Source organism: Lolium rigidum, chromosome 5 (assembly GCF_022539505.1).
Source record: "Lolium rigidum isolate FL_2022 chromosome 5, APGP_CSIRO_Lrig_0.1, whole genome shotgun sequence".
Lineage (NCBI taxonomy): Eukaryota > Viridiplantae > Streptophyta > Magnoliopsida > Poales > Poaceae > Lolium > Lolium rigidum.
Genome location: NC_061512.1, coordinates 94,604,279 through 94,614,177, shown reverse-complemented (window position 1 = coordinate 94,614,177; position 9,899 = coordinate 94,604,279).

Below are 9,899 nucleotides of genomic sequence, written 5' to 3'. Positions count from 1 at the left end.
AGCTCCGAGATGATGTATATGTTTGGATTGTAATATTATGTGAATGAGTTATGGACTATCTATGTTTTGTTGTACTACTCTGAGGGATGTAATATTGGTGAATTGGTACTTCGTGAATGTTATATCAACGACTGGCATACTACAACATGCAGAGGTATGCAGGGTCACCACAACTACTGTTGTACCGTTTGACAAAGAAGATCTTTTTCCACAAACCCCGGTGAGGTTCGATGCCCAGAAGAGCCTCACAGAGGGTGATAAAAATGGCAAGATGCAAGATGGAGTTGGGGGTCAATTGCCACGATTGTATCTCATACACATGAAGAAGACGCCAAAGAAACTCGTGGGCAGGCAGGGATAAACCACGATACAGGAACGACATGAATATCATAGTAAAACCGGTAGGAGGACTGGGGCGCGAAGCCAAACCTGGAAGAATGACGTTCTCCTCGTCACCAGAGATCAAACCAAGGCTACGAGCTTTCTTCTCGTCGCGCTTGGTCGTTGTTGAAGCAGGCCAGTCGCCGAGCGCAGGTGCCGCAGTAGAAATCTCCGATGCGCCCCTTTTGGGGGCACCAGATGCAATCTTGACAGTAGCGCCGCTGGATGTGGTGCCGACAGCAACGGTGGTGTTCTTTTTCTTCACCATCTCCGGGAGCGTTTAGGCGGCAAAAGAAGATTGAAGAAAGGCGGCGGCGGCACAGTAACTACGAGGAGGAAGGACAGAGGAAGAAGAAAGGGTGTGAGAAAAAGGAACGAAGGAAGTAAATTACTGCATTTTGCTTTATAAAAGAGGAGTTGCCAAAAGGGATCTGTAATTAGGTCACCACGTGTCATTGCGTCCATCTTAACAAAGGACATTTTCTCCACCACGCGTGGAAATCGAGGAGATGCCTCGGTCAAAACGCAAAGACAAGTCATTTCCTAACTGACCGCGCAAAAGTAGGGTGGGCCCATCAGGTCACGTCCTGTCAATCGAACCGCCGCAGTAACCACAACATCAATGATATCATCAAAAGCATCGGCTCCTCGTGAAACATCGGAAGAAGTCTACAACATTCGAGTAGTGCAACTTGAGTCTACACACGGTTGCGAGCGTCCGTGCCTAGAATCGAGGGCTACTCCCATCGGGAGCGCTGGTCGAGCACCCGATAAAAATTATGGACCCGAAGGTTTCAGAAGACCCAGAATCATGCCCGGGGACTTGATTTTGAGTAGAGTAATGTTGTTTTGCCATCGGCAGTTAACCAGTATCGATGTATCGAGTAAACCTGGGCACATTACTTAATCCCTAGCGTGCTTTGAATTAGAATAATTTTACTCGAAGTTATTGATGACCTGATATACAAAAGATATCGGATGATAGCGATAGCTTGAAAAACATATCGGTAGTTGAAAATATTCGAGTAGTACAACTTGAGTCTACACACGGTTGCAAGCATCCATGCCTAGACTCGGGGGCTACTCCCATCGGGAGCGCTGGTCGCGTACCCGATAAAAATGAAGCTTTTTCGAGGTATTCAAGGTCTTCCGAAGATTTATGGACGTTCGACAGAAGATAGCTTTAGTCCCTGCCCGAAGCTTTACTTCAGCCAGTCACTCGGGGGGCTACTGATGTGGGCATTACCCTTCGGGTAACCCATATTGTGCTACCTCTTGTGGCCCAACCAAGGGCCCCTGAAGATCATCCATTGACCAAGGTGGGCCGCCATGTCGGTTCCGAAGAAATATACTTGATGAACATGGCAACAAGATGAAGAACAAGGAAAGTTTAGACGTAGAACTTTTTGTAACCTAGTCGTACCCGGACAGACCTCTCGAGACCTGGCTCACAATATAAGGGCCAGGAAAGGGTCTGCCGATGGACACACAATCAACTTAGCCATAACCACCGCAAGTCGAGAGCTATATCATACGAAATCTTAGCCTCTCGTCGAGATCTTAGTCCAAGCCTTCGGCTGCCCCATTGTAACCTGATATTTTCAATAATCAAGATCAGACAAGCAGGAAGTAAGGGTTTTACCTCATCGAGGGCCCCGAACCTGGGTAAATCTCTCTCCCCGTTTGTTTGGTATCCGATATCTCGTGTGAGCCTGCAGGATTCCGTCAACCCTAAGCCCCAAAAGATGGGCATTGCCGAGGAGTACCCTCGACATGAAGAGTAACTCAAACAAAGGATCATGAATAATAGTGCATTGAAAGCAACTGTGTGTTTATGATCATATAGTAACATAACAAAGTGGTACTCAACATGTCCTTTATGCAATAGCAAAACATAAATGGTAGGACACCTTCAAAGTTCAGAGGGTGACTAGATAAAAGTAATTTGAGAGCAAACAATAGCACGATCATGAATCAATCAATAATAATTTTGGGACTATGCACATTACACTAAGAATGACAACTATGCTCTCTTAATTGGTGCATAAATTAGAAGGTGAAGACTCAACATAATAGTAAAAGAGAGACTCTTTGCAGAGTAAGCAAGATAAACAAGTTTTATAAACCTTCCAAAAAGTATGGTACTTATTAGCTTTGAGATCTCATTGCCCCTATCGTAAGCATATTGAATGGTTAAAGTTAATGTGAATCAAAAATGAGCTATATGCTTGCAAATCACAAGTTGAAAATCTCATGCCCCTTGAATGCGAGTACCTAAACCTCATGCTACTCAACTTAGGTCCCAAATAAGTTCTTGTCATTGTAAGTATACATGTATCATTGAGAACCGCTAACGGGGTACCTCTTGCCCGATGATATGGAGGTACTCTTGTAGGAGCAATCCCATGCCAAAATGACAAGACAAACAGACAAATGAGCATCTCAGCAATTTTTTTATTTACTATGGGTATAGATTTTTATTGAAAATGCTTCATAGAATGGTCACTATGGCTTAGCTGTAAATTTCCACCATGAATGATGCATGTCTTAGATTAGCGGCCCAGGTGTTTCTCTAACTCATATACAAACTCCATGGACTTACAAGTTTCCAGTTTATTTCGCACCGCTAGGCATCCATAAACAAAAACAACATGACATCAACTAAATATAAGTGGAATATCGAAAATGTTCCCCATGAAAGCATGGTTCTACTAACTGCTAACTCGCAATTTGCAAACATATAAACTTCATAAGATAGGCACAATGATCAAATTTATTAAGTGCAAGAAAGTAAATGTGCCATCAAGTTCGGGAGAGCTTTACTGACTAATTTTCTCATGCCAAAATTTAATTTGAAAGATAAATAAAAACATGATAAATATACTTGGAATAGCAATAATGCTACTAGGTACATATGGTGGACACAATTGGCAAACTTTGGTTCATGGTGGTTGGATGCACGAGTAGAATTCATACTCAGCACAGGCGAAGGCTAGCAAAAAGACTGGGAGCGACCAACTAAGAGAGCAATAATGGCCATAATCATGCATAGCGATAAAACATTATCAATCAAATCATAAAGTGATATTACAAGTAAAAAATAAATAATTATAGAGGCTTTAGTTGACTGGTTATAGTCATAATATGGTGTAAACATGCGTCAAGTAAACCCAATAAAGAATCAAAGGAGAATACCACAATATTATGCTTTTATGATAGAAACAATACATGATTCTTTCAATGACACATTATGCACTCTTAGCTATTTGAGACAAGTCATGCTATAACAATAAATACTAAGCAGATGACAAGAATAACATCCAACATGACATGCCAAAGTCTATGCCACAGTCTAGACAAGCTTCCTTTTGCATCACTATAGTCATGAAACATTTTACTAGTATCCAACACCAATCAACTTATTTGAAATAGCTCTTAGAGATGAAATACAATATGGACCAGAGAGCTAATCGTACACAAATAAATAATACTAACGAGCTCTGAACAAATTCAAGTGAAAGAATAAGAGCTAAGCGATGTACTGGAAAACTAGAACACTCGCAGAACAATAAGAGCGATAACTAGAGCGTTCTTATGCAAAAAAGGAGCGGGTTTTTCTCCAAAACAAATATGTCGGGATCCAACATATGCTACAGCAAACAAAACAAAAGTAAACTAAAAATAAAAAAATAAAGGCGCTCCAAGAACAACACATAGCGTATGAATAATGGCCTCACTAACCCCTATGTCAGCTTTGTCGACCAGCTCGTGAGTTGGCGACTCAAATGTTGTTTGCATGTCATTGCTTAGAAAGGATTTGGGGTGGTGTTTCTTCATGCTTGGGAGCACAAGTTGTTTCACTTTCCTTGATCTCCAGGATAGTCTAGCATCTACCTTGAAGTTCATGTTCCTGTCGAAGGACTTGTTTAGGAGATTTGGAAGGAACGAAACTTGAGTTTTCAACAAGTCCCCCATACTGTCTTGGGTTCTTGTGAAAATCAAGCAGGCGGGCTAGGCCTTGATCAATGTAGGCGCAAGAACTTTGCTCACATGGTCCTCTAAGGGCCCTTGGATCGCTCTCTTTGATATGATATGATCCAAGGCCCTAAGGGCGGCGACTCTACAGCCTCCGATACGGAGGCCATGACTCGACTCCATCGCGGGTGCTCGTAGCTGCTTTCTGCGAAGTGATTTGTTCCCCGCTGAATGGTGGTGGACCGCGGCGATGCCTGGAGGACGTCGACGGTGAGTGGCAGAGACACCCATGTACTGGATTGCTTTGTTCTAGTTTATTGTAGGGTGTTTTTTTGTAAAGTGTAAGCCCCTTTCTTCAAGTACTAGGTTCTTAGAGCGAGTTTATGCAAGGGGTTTACTGCAAAATATATACATGTCACTTTAATGGATGGTTTTTTGGGGTCCTCCAGACCCCTTCTTGTGTGCAAAAAAAAGATGTGATATGATGTGTTTTTTTTTCATGTTCTTTCTTTACCTAGAGATGTGTCCTCTCCTTCTTAATCAATGAAAAGACACAGTGTCTACCTCATTAAAAAAAACTATGTCACAGAATATCAATTCCAAATTGAATGTGTAGCTCAAGAAAAGAAAAAATAAATTTAGCAGTGGTATGGTCAATGGGCCGAATTCATGGCCCATATTGATTACACAGTATTCATACATAGATTTGTCCTTTTTCATTTTAGATCTATTTTACCAATCTGGATTCTTTTTTTTTTTGGTTGGTGTGGGGTGTTTATCAAGCACGTCGCTCGAATTCGTACAAAAGTTAATGCACTGTCTATCTAGTAGGTTACGTAGTACTACTTATTTAACTTTTAGAGAGTGGTATTTTTTTTACAGGAGAGTCCGAGAGGGGTTTTTTTCGATTTGGGTCCACGGCCGGGAGTGCACGATAATTTCTCATGAAAAGGCTGCTTCTTGTACTCACCTGAAGAGGCTCCTTGATCTTTGACTGGTCAGTGACGGACCAATGGAAATGCTTTTTTACGCTAGTAGGTCAACCAGTGACGGACCAATGGAAGAGGCTCCTTTCGCAAAAAAAAAAAAAGAGTACGGTTACCCGGGCAAGCTGTAAACAAAACCTTGACAAGGGAAGAAAATAAAGTTACAAACATACCAGAAGAGGCTTTACTCTTACGGTCATCATCATGGCTGGTGTGGGGTCTGCTTGCCTTGCCTCCATGGCATGCACCGGAGGCCTGACCCAAACGGGAAGTGATGCATACACTGGCACCATCATCATCAGCCGCTCCTCTCTTTTACACTGAAGAACCATTCCCATATATGGCAGGAATATACACACTGTAAAGATAAAGCTACATAGGTAGTTGCAAGTTACTGCTGCTGGTACAAACTACAAAGGCACCACAAGGCACAAGCACAAGCAGCCGACGCTGCTGACATGAGCACGGAGAGGAGTTGCAGAGATGCTAGATGGTACTGCAGCTCGGAACAAGAAGATGGAGACAAGGCAGACGCATATTGTGTACGAGCTCATCTCATGAATGGGGGATGCAGCTGGAAAGCTGCTGATGAGCTTTACCTCGCTCCAAATTTTGGTTGAACTCCAAGTTCCAAGCATATCCCGCAGTTCTAATTCTGGTCCATATATACACAATCTGTAAAATTAGATATCTTTCCAGTTTTCCAGTTTCAGAATCATAAATATGTGCAGAAGAGACGAGAGTGGCGATATGTGGGCCGAGCTACACGTAGGCCTTTTTTTAATCTATGAAAATTTTATTTTAGACATGTAAAAAAATCGAAAAATACCATAATATAGACAATATTGTAATTTACAAATGTGTAAATTTTCAGAATAAAATATGTTGTATTTTAGACTCAGAAAAATTAACAAATCTTGATTTCACCATTGGTGAAAAGTAATGAACAGTACACTAAAATCTAGATTTTATTATTTTGTAATATTTTATCATTTTTATTGAGGGCAAAATACAACATATTTCAATCTAAAAAATTACACATTGATAGATTCCAACATTCTCTACCTCTATGTATTTTTAAAAAAATCTGACACTATAAAATCAAAAGTTTTGTAGTTTTTGAGAAAAAAAAAACCCAGCTACAAAAGAGGTCTTCGCGGAAGAGACACCATATGAAAAAAAAAACCCATTTCAAATTAGAATCGGCATATTACGATCTAGAGAACAGAAAAGAGAAAACAGGATGCAGAAAGATAAGCACACACGTGTGTGATGCTCTTCCATCCACGAGTTCCTTCTAACCGCAAGCATAATCACAGGTCAAATGGCCATACGGCCGTGCGAACACTGTCAACATTCTCCAATAAACCAGAACAAATTCTCAGATAGATATTGGTTAGACACGATGTATGAGATATCATGATTCCGTACGTCTGTCAATTAACTAAAGTCTTTGACTCTTCCACGTGTAGCTAACAAGTGTAATGCTATCTTTTCATAAAACTAGAAAGAACCTGATCGCATATTGACCTACCACCTGAGCTAACTTTAAGCAATGCCACTAGAAATTAATTAAGATGCACATTGTTTTGGAAAGGCCAAACAGAGGGAGGATGATTATAAATCTCTTTTTGGTTGTGACATAGGTTCACTTCCTTTTAGATATCTAGGGATTCCTATCCATTTCCGCAAATTGAGAAATGGTGAATGGAAACCGGTGGAGGACAGGTTTGAGACAAAATTAAGTAGTTGGATTGGGAAACTTTTGTCATATGGCGATAGGTTGGTTCTGATTAACTCGGTTTTAACTAGCCTGCCAATGTTTATGCTTTCTTTTCTCGAGATTCCGAAAGGTGTACGGAAAAGGCTAGATTTTTTTAGGTCCCGGTTCTTTTGGCAAAGTGATGGTCACAAGAAGAAATACAGGCTAACGAAATGGAATATTATATGTAGACCCAGGGACCAGGGCGGTTTGGGAGTAGAGGTTCTAGATTTAAAAAATAAGAGTTTGCTCAGCAAGTGGCTTTACAAACTTTTTAATGAGGAGGGAATTTGGCAAGAGCTGCTCACTAAGAAATACTCGCATTCTAAAACTTTGTCACAAGTTTCAGCAAAACCAAGTGACTCGCCTTTTTGGAAGGGCTTAATGAAAGTAAAGGAGGAGTTTTTATCTCGGGGTTCTTTTGTGGTTGGTAATGGGATGAACACCAGATTACGGGAGGACATTTGGTTAGGTCATAAATCTTTGGCGGAAGAATACCCGTCACTTTATAATATTGTAAATCATAAAAATGTCACGGTTGAAAATGTGCTTGCGACGAACCCTCTTAATATTAGTTTTAGGAGGACTTTAAATGACAACAAATGGGAAAGATGGACACATCTATTACACAGGCTTATTATGGTACAGTTAAATGATAGTGAGGATAGATTCAAATGGAACTTAACGGCTTCGGTGTTTTTCGGTGAAGTCCATGTACAATGATCTCCTCTCTGGACATACAATTTCTCTCAAGAAACATATTTGGAAGTTGAAGGTGCCACTAAAAATAAAGATTTTTATGTGGTTCCTCCACAAGAAAGTGATTCTTACGAAAGATAATTTGGTCAAACGAAATTGGAATGGTTCTACCAAATGTTGTTTTTGTGATCAAGAAGAGACAATACATCATCTTTTTATATCTTGTCCTTTTACTAAGTTGATCTGGAAGATAGTGTACATGACTTTCAATATACCCCCGCCATTGAATATAACTAATTTGTTTGGAAAATGGCTAAATGGGGTAGACAAAAAGAGTAAAGCTCACATTAGAGTTGGAGTATGTGCCTTGCTTTGGGCAATATGGAACGTACGTAATAATTGCATTTTTGACAAAAAAAACTTTCCATCATTTCTGCAGGTTATTCCTTTGGCTACCCATTGGATCCATATGTGGTCCTATCTGCGCCCAGAGGAGGAGCGCCTTGCCATGGATATTGGGTGCAACCGACTGGCAACGGTAGCACGGGATTTTTACAGCCGGTGCGGTTGGCGTGCTGATCGAAGACTATCATGATGATGCAAAGGCGTTTCATGCTAGTGGTTTTTAGATGGCTTGTTTTTGTAGCAACTTTAGGTGATCCATGAGCTGTAATAAGTTTTGAATTTTTTTATTTTGCTACTTGTAATAACTGGATTCGTTTTAATAAAGAAAGCCGCATGCATCAATTGATGCAGAGGCTGGGGATACCCCATTTCGAAAAAATATAATGGGCAATATAATAGCTGCATGACTAAGTGCAGATTCCATTTTGTTGCTTAATGTTTTGACTCGGAAGCATATATATTAGCTTATCGCGTACTGAGGCAAAGCATCCTAGAGCTCAAAAGTCAAAAGTAATATTGTCTGTCACAGATATCATAGTATGCTTGGCATGAACAGGTAGCAACAGCGGTGCAATTAAGCTAGAGAAAGAAAATAACTCTTTGACCTTACAGGCTTAAATCTAATGAAGATGCAACAAGCTTACTTTACTGTATCCATTACAGCCTTTGGGATTTGCTGTGTTATTTAGTGCTGAACAGAATTTCCTATTTATATACTTCTTATAAAGCAAAAAACCCCAACTGCAATTGTGATAGTTTATCTCTTCATGCCAGCTATCCACATCAGGTTTTCTAGGCCGTTGATTTCATCTTATCTACGGCTTTAACTAACTTGCTTGCAACATCAACATTAATTTGCCATATACACAATAATGCCACGTCGATTAAATTTAGCGTGCATATACATGTTAGGCAACTTATTTATTTCATGTGTTTTAGACTATTTCATTTACAAAATAAATTTTCTAGAGAGTATCATCCCTGGTCGTTAAACCAATGTGTTTTAAAACGGAGAACAAGATATCACTAGAAGAACACCTAATATTCATTCACTAACAGGACCAACGGACAACAAGAATAACAATAATAATTTGAAGGAAAAAAATTGAACACCCTTTAGGCTTTTGCCTCTTTTTAAGGAATAACTGAATCCGATTCACTGAAACTTTATTCCAAATTGCACGCGGCATGAAACATTCCTTAGAAAGGAAAATAACTGGAAACTGCCAACGTATCATCAATTTTTCCAGTTAAAATTAACACTACTTCTTGGCCTCTCAAACATGGAAGAGTTTTAAGCACACATTCAATCATGGTTCAAAATAATTACCAGTCAAAGCTGCAGCAGCCAGTATGGCATATAGATATTAAACCTACATGTTTGAAGTGTTGCCTACATCTAGGATTTTCCACGTACAGTACATGCTTATCAGATATCACGAACACATTTTAGTACATTTCACCACTACTGCTGTTCCCACGTCAGCAGATGGCATGTTCTGGAAACTAAGCAGATCATGTCCCTTATCAAATTAAAATTTTGTTGGCAGCTCAAGAACCCGGTATAAAGACATGCAGAGATTGTTACCATGACACATGATTAACTGAAACGGTAAAGAAACTTACTTTTTCACCCCGGATGAACACAAAAAATATCCAAAAAGAAAAGCATTTGCATTTGGTCAGAAATT